Source organism: Monodon monoceros, unplaced genomic scaffold (genome assembly GCF_005190385.1).
Source record: "Monodon monoceros isolate NGI ecotype Baffin Bay Population unplaced genomic scaffold, NGI_Narwhal_1 Super_Scaffold_19, whole genome shotgun sequence".
Taxonomy (NCBI): Eukaryota; Metazoa; Chordata; class Mammalia; order Artiodactyla; family Monodontidae; genus Monodon; species Monodon monoceros.
This window is the reverse complement of record NW_021703775.1, coordinates 66,767,602-66,786,278: the sequence shown is the minus strand read 5'-3', so window position 1 is coordinate 66,786,278 and position 18,677 is coordinate 66,767,602. Positions and strand designations below refer to the sequence as shown.

At 37.6% G+C, this 18,677-nt stretch overlaps 1 protein-coding gene across 7 annotated transcripts in view; it reads left to right on the top strand.

Moving 5' to 3' along the window:
• The window catches only part of BABAM2 (BRISC and BRCA1 A complex member 2), a 475,326-nt gene that overhangs the window by 62,864 nt on the left and 393,785 nt on the right, over window positions 1-18,677 (top strand). The window lies entirely within an intron of this gene.

The following is an 18,677-nucleotide window of genomic DNA, read 5'->3' as shown; positions in this document are numbered from 1 at the left end:
TGGGAAAGAATATAAAATTTATTTTACTGTGAATTGGATAGTGGATACTGACCATGGCCAACAGTGGATTCAGAGCTCTAAATAGACAATATCTATCTATCTGTCTCCCTATCTGTCTCCCTATCTATCTATCTATGTCATCTTTTTACCATAAAGAAATGGGCAATAAATGTATTTAGCATTTGTGAATAGTACAAAGCTCTTTTTTCATTGGCTCTTTTTTGCCCTCAGTAAATCTGTGAGGAATGTTTTTATAATCATCCTTTTAAAATTTTTTTAAAAACATGTGAGGACATAAATCTCAGAGAGATTAAGTAACACATTCAGGGTTACTTAGCTGATACGTTGTGGAGAACAGGACTGGATCCCAGGTCTTCTCTACCAGATATTATTTATTTATTTTTCAAGAAAGCATTGGCCAGAAAAAGATAGGAATCACTTATTAATATAGTATACTGTGAAACAGGTGTTTTGGCCATCTACATTTGTGAGACATCTTTAGATATGGTAGTAAGAAAACCCATTTACTGGATAGATTTCAGAAATTTCTTAGGCAGTTGAGACTAAAACTTAAACATCAGGAAGAGGTCAGTATTAGAAGTCATTCAGAAAAAGTAGCTGTCTAAAATAACAATATTTTCTAGGCAATAAGTTACTACAAATGAGCTGGCTCTCAGTGTTGTAGATAATTTGACAAGAGCTTGTAGATGTCTACAAATTAAAGACTAAACAATTTCATAGTTGGAACTGGGGCAGAAGTTAAACACATGTAGTTATTTTATTGTCTGTCACTGATTCATTCTTTGACCTAAATTCTCAGACTCCTTCATATTTTTTTTTTTGCTTTTTTCCATTATTCAAGTTATTGAACAGTTGGAAGCTTAAGTGATGTTGCACATTTTAACTAAAAGTATGTAACTATTGGCATTCTGGAATGATTTCTTATAGCACAGCCCTGTGTATTTATTTAATTTTTCCTAAGAGTAGTATTGATTATATTTTTGGATAATAAAAATGTCTTTAGGAGTTGTTATTGGCAGGTTTTTATAAATACACTAGTCTCCCTTTATCCATGGGAGATATGTTCCAAGAACCTCCAGTGATGCTTGAAACCACAGATAGTACTGAGCTCCATATATACTTATGATAAAGTTTAATTTATAAATTAGGCACAGTAAGAGATTAACAGCAACAATAATAAAAGAGAACAGTTATAACAATATACGGTAAAAAAGTTATGTGACTGTGGTCTCTCTTTCAGAATATCTTGTACTGTTAAGTACCCTTTGTCTTCTTAAGATGATGGGAGATGATCAAACGCCTACATGATTAGGTGAAGTGAGGTAAATGGTACAGGAATTGTGACTTAGTGTTAGGCTACTAATGACCTGATGGTTGGTCAGGAGGAGGACCATCTGCTTCAGGTGGTCCTGGATCACTGAGCCCTGATGATGTCAGCAGTTGGATGTCAGGAACAGACTGTGACATGGCTGGGGATTCCTGATGGGACAGCCCGAGATCTCAGAAAGGGCATGAAAGTTAAATCTTATGAGCTGTTTATTTCTGGAATTTCCCATGTAATATTTTCAGACTTCGACCGTTGGTAACTGAAATCTTGGAAAGGAAAACTGCATTTAAGGGGGGACTACTATATATTTATTATATCCATCTTTGTACATATTTGTGTAAGAAACAAAAGACTGTGTAATCAGAAGGGATTCTGGGGACCAAATAGTTCAAATGAAGAATTGAGAGTCCAGGTAGATTGGCAGAATTGCAGAGGTATCAGGTCTTTAGTCATGAGTTCAGGACGCAGCAGGCCACTACTTTAGGTGTGGAGGCCTAGGATTTAGAACTGAGCTATACTATCTTTAGACTTCCTAAAAAATTATGACTTACTGCCACAGATTATGCCAGCAGTCATATTATAAGATTGGGTGACCCCTCCAAACTGGATCATCAAATTAGTTAGTATCTTCTTAAAAGGAATGAATCCAAGAACATGTTGGAGGTACATCTGGATGCAAATGAAGTAGTGTTACAAATTCTGAGCAGACAGATAGATAATCCAATGATAAATTTTAAGCAGTGAGCTATATTGATATTATTGTCAACTTAGCAGGGATATCAAAAGAACACTTGGCAAGGAGTAAATAGTGTTTGTTACTGTAGTGGGAAAACCAAAGGGAATAGAGAGATTGGGGGACATCAAAGTAAAGCAGTTTATCTTTATGGTCAAGGACCTTCAGCATTTAAAGGATATTTAGATAAATGTTTCTCAGACTGTCTTTGATGAAGGACTAGAGTTTTAAAAAAAGTCCAGTCTGTCACCAACTGATACTTTTCTAAAATATAATAAGAAAGAATTACTAGAAAAATGAAATATTTATATTAAATTCTTCTTTATATTAGATTCATCAAAATTAAAACTACTCTTATAAATTGCTCTAAAAGTTTCTAAATTCTTACTCTCAGTATCTGTGCTTGTCTCATCATGGATTAGTAATAGTTTATAGTCTAGTACTGGTCCATGGGCCCCACTTTGAGTGTCACTATTCAGAGGATTTCTACATTCTGACAGTCCCGGAGTTGGCCTTTTTGAGAATTCTATCTGAGGGGTGAGACAGTGTAGTACATTAGTGATAAGTAATTCCTAGCTACACATTGCATAATCTGAGATACTGGTTTCTTTTTCGTTTGAAACAAATACAGTAGAACAAATATGGTAGAAGGTTATAAGAATGAAGACTTCTCTCAAAACTTTCAGTTAGTTGGTTTAGTAAAAATTCAGACAAAGCATGATTACTTTGTTTGTGTATTCTACATATAGACCAAAGAAGCATGACTTTTGAGTAAGGAGAGAATGTTTACAATATAGTCTTTTTTGGGGGAACCTTCTTCCTTTATTCCTGCGCATTTTAAAGATCAAACATTTTAGGACTTCCCTGGCCGCCCAGTGGTTAGGACTCTACGCTTCCACTGCAGGGGGTGCGGGTTTGAGCCCTGGTGGGAGAACTAAGATCCCGTATGCTGTGCGGCACGGCACCCCACCCCCACCAAAAAAAAAAAAAAAAATCAAACATTTTTTGCTATTTGCTTGTTAAAGCTATATATGGATTTATATTTTCTAAGTTGATAAACATCTTAACACTATGCCAGTGACTTGGGTGGCATTTCACTTTTTCTGTCAAAACTGATGATTTTTATTGACTGGGCTGGGCACATTAAGTCAATTTTTATTATATTGTTTTTTGTTAAAATGTCAACATTTGCCATTTCAGGTGGTTTAATGTAGTTCATGGTAGAATTCATTTTTTTATAAAAACTTAATAAAAAACTGGTGTTGGCTTTTTAAGTCGTGTTATAGTATAATATTGTCTTAATCTAGTCTAGAGTTAACAGAATTTCAGGATTGGAAGGCATTAAACCCTAACAACCACCATGTGATATATTAGCCCCTTCTAACAACCACCATGTGATATATTAGCCCCTTCTTAGCTTCCCTGCTAAGCGCCTGTCCAGGCTGTGCCTGAGTATCTCCAGTCACAGGGAAACTCCATGAGTCCCAAGGCCACTTATTGGGCAGCTGTGCTGTTAGAAAGTGCTTTTGTGTCACTTCTACATCTTGACACAGTATGGAACAAGCAATGAATCCTCGATGCAACAGTACTTCACATAAATGAAGATAGCTGTCACGTTTTGTATTTTTCTCTTCTGCAGGCTGACACATAGCCTTTGCTTATACCATGTGATTTGTGTCCTTTTACCATTCTTGTTGGCTTTTCTGAATGTGATCCAGTTAGTCTCTCTACTTCTCAAAGTGTAATACCTAGAGCTGAATGACGTGTTTGAGGGATGGTTTTAACCAGTGTGGAGTACAGTACTGTTATCTTCATTTTTCTGGAAATTATATTCTCTGAGGTTGTATTGGACAGAGCTTTGTGTTGCAAACCATTGGCAGGTTGTAACCCATTGGTGTGTTATAAAATCATTTTAGTGGGTCTCGATCTACATTAAAAAAATATGAAATAGGATAGAATTGAATAAAAAATATCAGTGCATTTCATGTAGTAGAGCTAAGTATTACAGAAAAATGTTTCAATTTGTATATATAGACACATAGACACTCGTGTATACACACGTACCCATATATGTACATATATACTCAGCGCATGTGTGTGTAGTGAGTGGTGGTACAAAGTGGTGATATATAAGTTTCTTACTGTGTATCAGAAAGGTGTGAAAGCCTCTGGTCTAGACCAGAGGCTTCCCCTCCTTGTTTTTCTCTGATGGCTCCTGTTCTCTTCCGGCTCTGCCACCACTTACACCCTCCAGCTGATATTCTTCTCTTTCTTCCCCTGTGGGTCCTGCTGTGCAATATGAGGGGCATCCTGGGCTCCATTAGATTTGACTTGGGACCTGGGAAAATCATTTTACTGCTCTGATTCAATTTCTGCACGATGGGACCCCCTCTGATAATTTTTGTCTGTGGAATAAAGAAGGCATAGTAATGAGGTGAGGGGGTCAATTGAAGATTTTTTTTTTGCTTGTTTGCTTTAAATTCTGAAAATTATTACCCAAGCAAAATTAAGGCTTTAATGAATACAGTGTTTGAGATAGACTTTCCTTCTCCATATTTCTGGTTCTGCAATTTGTGCTTTTGAATACTCCTAACAGTAATTACGTACTCTGTACCAGGCCCTGTTCTAAGCATTTTATATATATCAAGTCAGTGGATCCTCATAACAGCTCCATGGAGTGTGACTATCATCCCCATTTTACAGATGAGGAAACCAAGGAAGAGACCGATTATTTAACCTGCACGAGGCTTTAAAATTCATAGTGTATAACAATTGTATCTCAAATGGCAATCTAAGAAAAAAATCCTCTAAAACCACCTACACCTGAAATCCGTGGATGGCACATTTGTCCCATTATCTTGTAGTTCCAGATATGCTCATATAGCAGATGCTAAGTTTTTTCATAATCACTTAAAGAGAAGAATTTGAGAATTTAAAAAACTTTTCTTTCATCTTTGGAAAGCACCTCTCACCAGCAGGAAAGGGAATCCTTTAATGATACTTCAGAATCTGTTAACTCTCCCTTTTCCCTCCGCTCTCCCATTCTCTCTCCCCTTCTCCATTTTTACCTCCACTGTGTTGTCTGTTTCCACTGCAGTTCACTCTTCTACTTTTTCTTGTTTTTTCTTCTCTCTGTCCTCCCCTGTCCCCTACCAGTTTTCCATTTATTCTTTTCTGTACCCTGCCTTTGCACTGTTCATGTTCACTCAAATTTATTTATTTATTTAAATTTTTATTTTATACTGGAGTATAGTTGATTAACAATGTTGTGTTAGTTTCAGTTGTACAGCAAAGTGATTCAGTTATACATATACATGTATGTATTCTTTTTCAAATTCTTTTCCCATTTGGGTTATTACAGAATATTGAGCAGAGTTCCCTGTGCTATACAGTAGGTTCTTGTTGGTTATCTATTTTAAATATAGCAGTGTTCAAATTTATTTTTTATAAGAAGTAATATACTGAGCACCTAGTAAGTGTGAGGCACTGTGGAGATACAAACAAATAAAACGAATATCATGAAAATCAGTAAGAGAAAGATCAAAGCTCTGCTAGTTCATTCCCTTGAGAACGTGAGCCACTGGAGCATGCCAAGATAAATACTCTCCAGTCCTTTCCTGTAAGGAGCAGGAATTGAGATTGGGATTTAGCATATAGGTTATAAACGGTATAAAATATAAAGCAGAGTTCAGAGAATAGGGAATACATCCATTTAGGTCATGTTTGGGGTCAAGGAATGAAAATGGTGGCCTAAAACTGTTACAGGAATATTTTTATTGAACAAATTAAGTGTTTTATATAAAAATAGCTTTTTCTAAAATTATGTTGTACATTAATTGTAAAAAATAGTATGTAAGTTGGCCTTGTCCCTGGGGATTTCTATAATTTTTTTTTTTTTTTTTTTTTTTTTGTGATATGCGGGCCTCTCACTGTTGTGGCCTCTCTGGTTGTGGAGCACAGGCTCCGTACGCGCAGGCTCAGCGGCCATGGCTCACAGGCCCAGCCTCTCCACGGCATGTAGGATCTTTCCGGACCGGGGCACGAACCCGTGTCCCCTGCATCGGCAGGCGGACTCTCAACCACTGCGCCACCAGGGAAGCCCTGTAATATTTTTTAATGTAAGAATCACCAGCATTCCCACAGTTGGAATAGGAATCCGTCCAGGACATTTATGTAATTTGTTTCAACTTTGATATGACCTTGGGGTACACTTGTCCTCTCCGGCTCCACTTGCTCACCTGTACTATATATGCAGTAGTTTTCAGGTGCCTCCTGTGTGCCACCAGGTAGGCTGCTGAGCATTAAGGGATCCAAGGTTTAATGTACTCTAGTTTATTATAGAGCTTTTGTTTTAGCAGAGCATCTGTCTCCTTGGTTTTGCCCTATTTAAGGACACTTGCAGGTACTTATTTTTCCTTCCTCTCTCTTGATCAGATCCAATTAATTCTTAGAGCCCGGGTTCCAGTGAACCTTCCTTGACTACCTGCTGAAAGTGGTTTCTCTGCTGTCTCAACTCCTATTGTGCTTATTTTCTTTAACCACTAATTTGGCAATTAATCATGTTAATTGCTTTGTGACTTGTATCTATTGTTGTCTTGAATTGTTATTTAACTTGTGCCTTGTTTGACTTTCACAGGTTTGATTTTTGTCTTCTGATTATACAGTTCAAGGTTCTTGAGAATAGAGACTCCTTTCTGTAACTCTTATAGCAGTGATCTTTTTTGATTATGTACCTCAAATAATTTGATTATGAACCCCTAATACATGCATATTTATTTAATTATAAAACATACTTGTATATTATAAAACATATATGACATATATTAAAAAGAATGATATACACACTATTACTGTATATAAAGTAGGTAATCGAGAAGGACCTACTGTATAGCACAGGCAACTCTACTCAGTATTCTGTAATAACCTATATGGGAAAGAATCTGAAAAAAGATATATGTATATGTATAACTGAATCACTTTACTGTACACCCAAAACTAGCACAACATTGTTAATCAACTATACTCCAATATAAAATAAAAATTTTAAAAATGATATAAAATGAAATAAGCACTACTGTAAACATAATTTACGTAATTTTAATATGGCATTTTCACTTGTCATACCTGAAAAAGTAATCTTTTTAAACTCAGGGCACATGAACAACTACATGGGAACTGAAAGAGAGTGCCAGGGTCAATCTGTATACTACATATTGGTAAGGATTAATTTCTCTCTCTCTGTCCATATATATATACACATGTACATATACATATATTGCATATATATATACACACACACATACATATACATATATATGCATACACACACACACACACACACACACTCTTTTCCCCTAAGTTTTTCTTCCTGCATCCTAGTGCGTTGTCTTACATACTCACTTGAAGACAGACCATGGACCATTGACCTGTTAGGTGTAACACTTTATATAGTTATCTTAGTAATAATGTTCAACAAATACTTATAAATTGATTTGGAGTAAGGAAATGTGTATCCCCAATCACATATTTTTGGAAATGTTTCCGTAAGAGTTAAGAAAAATTCAATTAAAGAAGAGGTGAAGGGCTTCCCTGGTGGCGCAGTGGTTGAGTCTGCCTGCCGATTCAGGGGACACGGGTTCGTGCCCCGGTCCGGGAAGATCCCACATGCCGCGGAGCAGCTGGGCCCGTGAGCCATGGCCGCTGAGCCTGCGCGTCTGGAGCCTGTGCTCCGCAACGGGAGAGGCCACAGCAGTGAGGGGCCCGCGTACCGCCCCCCCCCCCAAAAAAAGAGATGAAGATCATGAAAACAGCTGTTTCAAAATGATTTAGTATTATGTGAAAGGAAAATGTGAAGTTGCATAAGCACTTTTTCATAAGTTTATTGACCATTTGGATCTCCTTTTTTTTTTTTTTTTTTTTTTTTTTTGCCGTACGCGGGCCTCTCACTGTTGTGGCCTCTCCCGTTGCGGAGCACAGGCTCCGGATGCGCTGGCTCAGCGGCCATGGCTCACACGGGCCCAGCCGATCTGCAGCATGTGGGATCTTCCCGGACCGGGGCACGAACCCGTGTCCCCTGCATTGGCAGACGGACTCTCAACCACTGCACCACCAGGGAGACCCCTGGATCTCCTTTTATGAAGTGCTCCTTTGGGTCTGCTAACTTAGTTATCTTTTTCTTATTAACACTACAGGAGTTCTTTATATGGTCAGGATATGAGCCCTTAATCAATTTTATATGTTGCAGATATCATCTCTCACTCTGTGGCTTGTCTTTCACTCCCTTAATGGTGTTTTTTGATGAACAGGAGATCTAATATTAAGGTGATCCTGTTTACCCATCTTTTCCCTTATAGTTAGTGCTTTTGGGGAATTTTTGTTCACCCCAAGTTCTTGAAGATATTCTTACATTATCTCTCTCCATCCCAAGTTATCTTCCAAAAATATTTTTCTTCACTGTTTACATTCAGAGCTTCAATCCACTTAGACTTGATTTTTGTGGAATATTACAAGGGTAGGGATCAGGTTTCATATTTTTCACTGTAAGTATACCCAGTCGACCCAGCACCATTTATCGAAAACAATTTCCTTTCCTTACTTCTGTGTAAAGATGCCTTTGTCATAAATCAACTGTCCAGATATGTGAGGCTCTTTCTCTGGAGTCTCTATTCTGTTCCACTGTTCTATTTGTCTGTCTTTGTACCAATGTCATTATTTTAATGATTTATAGTAATTTTTGATATCCAATAGAGTAAGTTCTCCTACTGCGTTTTTTTCCTTATTGTGGTAAAATATAACATAAAATTTACTATTTTATCCATTTTTAAGTTTACAGTTCAGTGGCATTAAGTATATTCAGATTGTTGTGCAGTCATCATCACCATCCATCTCTAGAACTTTTTCATTTTGCAAACCTGAAACTCTGTACCCAGTAAACACTATTTCTCCTTTCCCCTCATCCCCTGGCAACCATCATTCTGTTTTCTGTCTTTTTGAATTTGACTACTCTAGGTACCTCATATAAATGTTATCATACAGTATTTGTCCTTTTGTGACTGGCTTATTTCACTTAGTATAATATCTTCAAGGTTTATCCATGTTGTAGCATATGTCAAAATTTCCTTGCTTTTTATTGATTGATTGATTTTGGCTGCATCGGGTCTTAGTTGTGGCACGCAGGATCTTTCGTTGCGGTGGGCAGGCTCTTTGTTGTGGCGCACAGGCTTCTCTCTAGTTGTGGTGCGTGGGATTCAGAGCGTGTGGGCTCAGTAGTTGTGGCACGCAGACTCTCTAGTTGTGGCACGAGGGCTCAGTTGCCCCGTGGCATGTGGGATCTTAGTTCCCTGACCAGGGTTCGAAACCCTCTGCATTGGAAGGCAGATTCTTAACCACTGGACCACCAAGGAAGTCCCAAAATTTCCTTTCTTTTTAAGGCTGCTGAATAACATTCCATTATATGTATATATTACATTTTGTTTATCCATTCCTCAGTCGGTGGATACTTGGGTTGCTTCCACCTTTTGGTTATTGTAAATAATTCTCTCAAGTTTTCTTCTTCAAGAGAATCTGGTCTATTCTTGGTTCTTAACATTCCATTTAGAATCTGCCTTTCAGGTTTCAGATCAACCTAAGGAGAACTATCATCTTGTCATTATGTTTCTTTTAATCTGTTAACACGATATCTATGTTCATTTTTTATTTTCTTCTTAATAATAGCTTTCTAAATAGTGTTCTTGTGCATCTTTTGTGACATTTGTTTCTATGTATTTGATTGTTTGATGTTATTTTCGATGGCATCTTTCTAAAAGTTTTTATTTTTTAACTGATTGTTGATGGTATATAGATGTACATATACAGTATACAGTTGATTTTTGTTGTATGTTCTTTGTCTAGCAACTTTACTAAACTCACATATTATTTCCAATGATGCAGATGAAGATTTTAAAAGCTTTCTACATGCAGTCATATTATCTGCAAATAAGTATAGTTTTATTTCTTCCTTTCCAATATTTATATCCTTATTTCCCCATGCTACATACTGTGTACTAGCCGGGACCTCCAGTACAGTGTTAAGTAAAAGTAGTAAGAAAGGATATCCTTGTCTGATTCTCTATCTCAAAGGGAAAATTTTAACATTTTGTTACTAAGTATGATGTTGCTGTAGGTTTTGGGTAGATGGCCTTTATCATATTAAGGAAGTTTCTTTTTTTAAAAAAATTACTTATTTTATTTATTTTTGTCTGCATTGGGTCTTCGTTGCTGCACGTGGGCTTTCTTTAGTTGCGGCGAGCAGGAGCTACTCTTCATTGCGGTGCACAGGCTCCTCATTGCAGTGGCTTCTCTTGCTGCGGAGCATGGGCTCTAGGCACGCAGGCTTCAGTAGTTGTGGCACACAGGCTCACTAGTTGTGGCTCTTAGGCTCTAGAGCGCAGGCTCAATAGTTGTGGCGCACGGGCTTAGTTGGGCCGCAGCATGTGGGATCTTCCCGGACCAGGGCTCGAACCTGTGTCCCCTGCACTGGCAGGTGTATTCTTAACCACTGTGCCACCAGGGAAGCCCCAGAAGTTTCTTTTTTTGGTCCTTGTTTTCAAAGAGTTTTAAAAATCATAAATGGATATTTAATTTTATCAAACACTTATCCTGCACTTATTGAGATAATCCTCTTAATTTTCTTTTTTATTCTGTTAGCAGAGTGAATTAAATGCACGTATTAGAAAAGAAGAAAGGTTGGACAGTAATGAGCTAAGCATCTATCTCAGAAAGTTAAAGGATTCCCCCCCTCCTAGTTAACTGCTAAAAATAGTATTTGAGCCCATCATTCCTACTGAAATCATATTGCAATTTAAACCACATTTTTGCTATAGGAACACCTACTAAGATTTAAAAATACTCCCTACTCTAAAGTAGAGTTGAAATCTCTCATTTATAAATGGAGATATAGCATGGAAACTGAGAATAACAGTTGATGCCACATGAACTGGCAAACACATATTTTTGAATATTTTAATTTTATAATTTTTAAAACATTCTGGGCTGACTCACTTATTCTGGTAATGGCATTTTGGATTCCTATGCTAAGAATTAAATCTATCACTTTCTAGTAGGGCCCAGAAATAGATTTTAGGCTTTAGAGATGTAGAGGATGTATTTGGTATATCAGGAACATCATATGTCATCAAGTAGGTAGTTTCATTCTCCTGGATAATGATCTAAAACAGCGGTCCCCAACCTTTTTGGCACCAGGGACAAGTTTCGTGGAAGACAGTTTTTCCATGGACGGGGGAGGGGGGATGGTTCAGGTGGTAATGCAAGCCATGGGGAGCGGCAAATGAAGCTTCTCTCGCTCACCCACTGCTCACCTCCTGCTGTGAGGCCCGGTTCCTAACAGGCTGCAGACCGGTACTGGTCCGCAGCCTGGGGGTTGGAGACCCCTGATCTAAAACATCTACTTCAGTGTGATTTTGCTGCCTCCTTTTACCAATTTTAATTCATGAGTCTTCTTGTAGAAAGGCCTAAGACTTGACCTAGTGGGTTTTGATATAGTCAACTTAGACGTACCATAATTCCCTTCCAAGACTGAGGGTGAAAGATTCTGTGAATCAGAGGTTCAGATGCCTTCACAGATAAAATGCCCATTTTATAGATTATTTAGATAGCTGTTAAGATATCCTACTTCCGTCTTCTAGCTTCTTTACTGCTGAATTTCAGTCTAGAAACTGATAATTTTGAAACTGATTTAGTCTGAGTGGAATTATTGTTGTTGGATTTAGTTCAGAGAAAATAAATTAATTCTGTAAGATGGAAATGTGCTGAATATCAACTAACAATAATTCACTCTAATTTATAACTTAATAGTTATTTAAAATGCAGTTATTGGTCTTTGAGCCTGTTTTTTCTTTATACTCACCTGTTATTTTAGGTTGCCAAAGCTGAAGACTTCCTTCTTAGCTGCTGTTAAATATTGTTGGTTAAGCACAAACGTCATTATCAAGAAAACAGGAAGCTATGTAGGAGAACATGCCAAATGGTGAATTAATAGTCAGGGTAAAGGAAACTGACGTAGACTCAGGGAAGGAACCCTAGACTCATCTACTTTGTTCTTTTTAGGTGGCTTGAAGAATAGAAATGGTTTGTCATTATTTTTTCCAGAAAGTATGTCAAATAATAGGTTTAGCATTAAGCTAGAAAGCATATATTTTGCATTGTCTTAAAAATGCTGATGTCTTAAATGTTGTAGAATATCTTCATATAACTTTGTTAATCAAGATTAATTCTTGGTTGTCACTCAAATCATATAAAGTGTTGTGAAATTGCCTACCTTTTCCTCTTTAGAGTGAAACTCTACTAATTTGAGTTTGATCTCAGTAATTAGGAACAAGTAATAATTTAAAGAGGATTCAAATCCAAATTTATGTTTCACTATTTATTTAGAGTTTGCTGAATAAATCAAGAGTGTCAACATTGTAGCGCTTATTTAATCAAGTTATAAGGGCCTTGTTCCCTCTTTTGCATCATTGATTTACATGTATACAGTTCTTATTACTGAGAAATCATTTTCTTTTCATTAAAGCACATGTGGTTGGACACTTCTTGGCAACTTATTGTCACCTTTTACTTTCCAGTATTATAAGTACTTAATAAAAACACATTTGTTGAAAAGAGTTATAATTCACATTTTCCAGTAAGTCTGATGGTTTCCCCTTTAATTATTGAGAGATGATTTAGTTTGGTGGTTAAGAAAATGGGCCCTGGAGCTGGACATCCTGGGCTTGGATCCCAGCTCTGTCACTTACTAGCAAGTTGCATGTCTTCTGTATGCCTCAGTTTCCTCATCTGTAAAATGGAGATAATAATAGCATCTATTTCTGAAGGTTGCCGTGGGCTTAAATAGTTTAATCTAATTAAAGAACTTAGAACAGTGCTCGCCACATAGTAAATGCCCAACAAATGTTAGCTGTTGTTGTTATTATTATTTCTTGTGAAAACAGTAATTTTAGGTAATGACTTTAAGTTTAAATTCTGAGTTGCATGCACAACTCTTCAAAGGGAGGACCTTCCACAAATAGTCACACTTTCAGCTTTCTCAGAGGTGAGGACGAGAGCGCCTTCCCAATTCCAGTTGAATCATCAGTTTTTGTCAGGAAAAGAGCACTAGACCGGGAATCAAGTCTTACGCAAACCTTTCATTCAGCAAACCTTTATCTCCATACATAGTCGGTGGAGTAGCCACGTTCTGGACACCAGTGCTGCTGGATTCTAGAGATTTAAAGATGATTTAAAGATGCTTAGGCTTGGGCTTCCCTGGGGGCGCAGTGGATAAGAATCTGCCTGCTAGTGCAGGGGACACAGGTTTGATCCCTGGTCCGGGAAGATCCCACATGCCACGGAGCAACTAAGCCCATGCACCACAACTACTGAGCCTGTGCTCTAGAGCCCGTGAGGTGCAACTACTGAAGCCCACACGCCTGGCGCCTGTGCTCCACAACAAGAGAAGCCACTGCAATGAGAAGCCCGTGCACCGCAATGAAGATCATTAGCCCCCACTCGCCACAACTAGAGAAAGCCTGCACACAGCAATGAAGACCTGACGCAGCCAAAAATAAATAAATAAAAATTTAAAAAAAAAAAAAAAAGAAAAGATGCTTAGGCCCAGGAGAATAAGATGTGGCCAGAAGTGGAAGTGGTTTCTAATCTGCTGTCATCTGTAAAATGACAGTTTTTGAGTTTAGCTGATGATTACGATCATACAGTAACATTTCATCAGTGCTGGGTGCTTAGCACTGTGCTAGATGCTGTAGTAAGACATTTTTAAAAACTGTAAAGCAGTTCTTGGCACCAAGAATCTTAGATCTGGTAGGAAAAACAAACCACAATTAGAAAATAGATCAATAATAACACTGAGAGTCGTGATTAGATGTAAAATAAGAGATCATAGGAATGAGAGTATAAGAAGGTTATTATGCTTAGCATTTCAACGTGCCAATGGTTAGCTGCAATTTCTGTAATAAAGAACCAGAGTAAACTGCCTGATTTGTTGATAACCTGAATCCCCACTTGAGAATTCCCACTTGCATAATCTTTTTAAAAGGGAACTCAACCCACTTTGTTCTTCCCCATGTTAAACTTTAAAATCTTGAGTCCCCAGATATTGAGGTAATTAGAATTTAGTGAAAGATACATTTTTAGAGCATAGTTCATCCAAAAATCCTTTTTATGTTATAATGCCAAGATATGTGTTTTGTTCTTGTCACTGCTGTATTCCCAGTGCCCAGCACACTGCCTGACCTGTAGTAAGCACTCAAGAAGTATAGCTGAGAGGGAATTCCCTGGCGGTCTAGTGGTTAGGACTCCGTGCTTTCACTGCTGAGGGCGTGGGTTCAATCCCTGATCAGGGAACTAAGATCCCACAAGCCTCTGCTTGGCGTGGCAAAAAAAAAAAAAAAAAAAAAAATTAAACAAAAAAATATAGTTGAGAGACAAATTTGAAATTACATTTAAATTGTCAGCAATTTCTAAGTCATTTAAAAATTATTTTACTATTAAAAGATACTCAGTTTGGAATATTGGTTTTTTAAACCTTAGATCTAACTGTGTGTTAGGACAAGTTGCCATTATACAAATATAATTTTAATGAAGTTGGTAGCTTTTTATTTACTAGCATTTTCATACTTGTGTAAGGAAGTGCCTTTCTAGGAGAATGAACTTTCCCACTGTATTAGTTCTCTGTAACTGCATTTGACTGCAGCTTCATGGGAGGCCTTACACCAGAACTGCCCTGCCAAGCCATTCCCAAACCCTGCCACATAAGAAACTGTGAGAGATAATAAATGTTACAAATGTGACATTTTGTGATATCACAATATAAAGACTTTCATATACTTTACCTGAAGACTCTTTATAGGTAGATCATCCTGCCTTCTTTCCTTTTGAAGAGGAGTGAAGCACTTTAGAAGAAAAAGATAAATCAAGCCATCATAGCCAAGTTTCCTGAGACAAATATAAAAAGAATGTATTTAGCTTTAAAATATTTATATAATTGTAGAATAGTTCATGTTCATTATTAATCAAAACAATGCAGAAAGGTAGTTGAAGAACATTCTAAAAATCACCCCAAATCCTGCTACATTTTGGTGATGGTCCTTTTGAAATCTGTTATGTACATAGGAATACACACACATTGATCTATCTTTTCCGTACGTGGAGCCATACTATCCATATGTGGTTTTCAGTATTTTTTAACCCGTGCCCTTTTTTGATTAACAGAAAAACACTCTTTGAGTGTGATTTGAAATTTCATGGTATATTAAATAACATGACCAAAACCAATTTTATTTTATTTATTTTATGTTTTTTAATAAATTTTAAAATTTTATTTATTTACTTTTGGCTGCATTGGGTCTTCATTGTTGCTCGCGGGCTTTCTCTACTTGCGGTGAGTGGGGGCTCCTCTTCTCTGCGGTGTGTGGGCTTCTCATTGTGGTGGCTTCTCTTGTCGCGTAGCACGGGCTCTAGGCTCTTGGGCTTCAGTAGTTGTGGCACACGGGCTCAGTAGTTGTGGCTTTCGGGCGCTAGAGCACAGGCTCAGTAGTTGTGATGCACGGGCTTTGTTGTTCCGCGGCATGTGGTATCTTTCCAGACCAGGGCTCGAACCCGTGTCTCCTACATTGGCAGGTGGATTCTTAACCACTGCGCCACCAGGGAAGTCCATCCAAACCCAGTTTTAGACAGAGGTAATTAAAAAAGGGGAAACATTTTAGTTTAATCTTAAAAGAACCTTTAGGTAACATGACATTGGTTTGTTTCCCATAAAGCTATTTATCCTAGGTAATATGAAAGACAGAGCATAACAAGATATTTTAAATAATTTTCTCAGTATTTAATTGGAGGAGAAGCTGACTACTTTTTAGGAGAGAGAGACCAGCTTAGCCTTTCTTGCCTCTGTTCCCTTGAACAGTTCAGTTCTTGGCCCCCAAATTTGTGTATACCTCTCAGCAAAACAGAGGCCCTACAGTTCACTGGAGATTAGTGACATAACCTGTTTATACTCCTGTTTGAGGAGTATTACCCCTGACACCATCCCCACTTCGAGTAAGTGATCTTTCCAACAACAGGACTCTTCTAAGGTGAGTTTTTCTTCTATCTTTTCTTCTTTTTCGTGCTGTGTTAGTGGCCTGTATAGATTGGCTGGCCCACCCATGGATCTGCCTCTGTGTCCATGTGAGACTTGGCTGTCATCTCACACTTTCAGCTCTTGACTTCCCTTCTCCTTAAACGTGAGCTTCTCCGCTAGTTGTCCCTGTTGAATAAATCTTCTGGTCTCCCTTGCCACTGCTGTTTCCCTCATCCAAGTACCTAGCATCATTCTTGGCCTGAAATGGACTCGTTTCTGGTCTCCTCGTTTCCGTTTTGCCTCTTTACAGTTCCCTTTTCCATACAGTATACTGGGTAATCTTTTAAAAGCTTAGAATCAGATAATATTACTCTTCCTAAAACCTTCCTTTGTGCTTAGAGTAAAACCTGGATCAACCGCCACCACTTCCAAGGCTCTGCGTGGTCTGTCCCTTGCTTAATCTCTTGTCCTAATCTTTTGCTGTTTTCTCTCTCAGTCACTCTGCTCTAGCCGCATTGCCCAGACTTAGCAAGATTCCTTCCCCCAGAAATATCAAACTTGTTCCTGCCTTCACGCCTTTGCACCAGCTGTTTCCTCTAGCTGGAACGCTCTTCCCCAGAGCTTTCATGGTTGGCCCCTTCGTGTTATTCAGGTTTCGGATTTCACCTCCTCCAGGGGTCTTCCCCAGTCTTCCAGTGTAATGTGGCTCCTGTTTTATTGCAGCTCGCTGTTTTATTTTCTTCATCACATTTAGCAATCTTAAACCATCTTTGTGTGTTTGTCTCTTTTTTTATCATTTCTCCGTCCCTCGCTAGAATTTAATTATCGTGAGACTGTAGCTCTTGTCTGTCTTGTCCACCCTGTATTCCTAACACATAGAACAATGTTCAGTAAATCTTATCTAAGTGAAAAGAATCAGTGAGTGAATCACGCAGGTGGAGGAATGTATTTTTCTACACCCTGAGGTGGCTGGAACCAGCCCTTCAAGTAGGAAGGGAGGAAGGTGAAGAGGCAGAGCACAAAAGCACTTTCCTAGTCATGGTTAAGGCATAAAGTGAATAATATAAAGTGTGGCCCCACCGTGAATGTAAGAATCTAGAAACCTAATTCACATTGAAGAAGGATGAGTTATTCAAACAAACCAGAATCAGATTAATCCTGAGGATTTCCTGTACTATTAATAACTTCAGTCATTAAGCAGTGTAGGTAATTTGATGATCTTCAAGACCCCAAAAGACACTTGATTGAATATTTTTAAAAAAAATCATTTAAAAACATTGCTGGTTGAATATAAGAGAAAAAATTCTTAGTGTTGCTTATAGGGTCATTTCTGTCCCTTTGTATTTTATAATGCGAAAATTTATGTGTTTCCCATAAACGTTTTCAAAGAACTACTATGTTGTGAGCTAGAAAAGATTATACTATAAGAGAAATATTTTAGTACCTTTAATAAAATGTGCCCTGAAGAATTTTTTATATTGAAAGGTAAAGGAGACTGTGTTCTTAAAACCTGTAAAACATTAAAGTAGATTACTCTGCAATGACTAGTGCAATTTTGTTTAGTTTATAAACTAATATTTTTATTGGCCCCTAAAGGTAAAGAGGAATAATCAACCTAGTGATTTATGTTAAATACATTAAAGTTTCTGTCTGCTTCTTTTCTCTTTCACATTCAAATAGTTTTGGGAAAAAGTAATAGTTAATCTGAGATCTGAGTTAGTTTTTCTTCGAGCCAGCACTTCTTAAATTTAGTTTCAAATGACTGTTGCCCTTCAAAGTGGCCGTCTCGGAAAGTTGTACATTTGTTCTAACAATGCTTCCATTCCTTAAACTACTTTTGTAGGTTCTTTTTCAGAAATGTTTCATAGGCAGTTTTGGAATTATGAATGAAAATTAGCCTTCTTTACAAATTAAAAACCTTGCTTTTTTTTGACTAAATGAAGACATACAACTTCCTTGACTGACTTCATATTAATATTTTATTAATTTATGAAGCCAATACTGCTGTTATGCAGTTGAAGTTATGACTCAGAAGATTATGAGAGATATCTTACAAAGTAAATCTCTGTAAAGAACAAAGAGTACTGTATAACTTTGTGAAGTAATAGATTAAAAAAAAAAACAAGCTGTTGAGACCTGGGTGACTAACTCACCCCCCTTTTAGATTTGCATTTTATCTGAAACTGAGTGCAGTGCATTGTGCTCTGCTACAGATGTAAGTTATGGGGTGCCAAATCTAGAGGAAGCGCCTCATTTTCGGGAAAAGAGAGAAAACCATCTGGTACCAGAAAAAGACCACAAGTGGGCTCTTTTTAGTACTAACTGAGTGAAAACCAAGAGTCTATATTTAAAATATGACCATAAAACTACTCTTCTTTTACAGCTCTTGACATCAAAGACTACAGACCTGTTTTGGATCATATACCTGTTTTCAAAGTCGAGATACACTTCTTTGAGAGAAGTAGTTGATGCAGTGTTGGTATTTATTT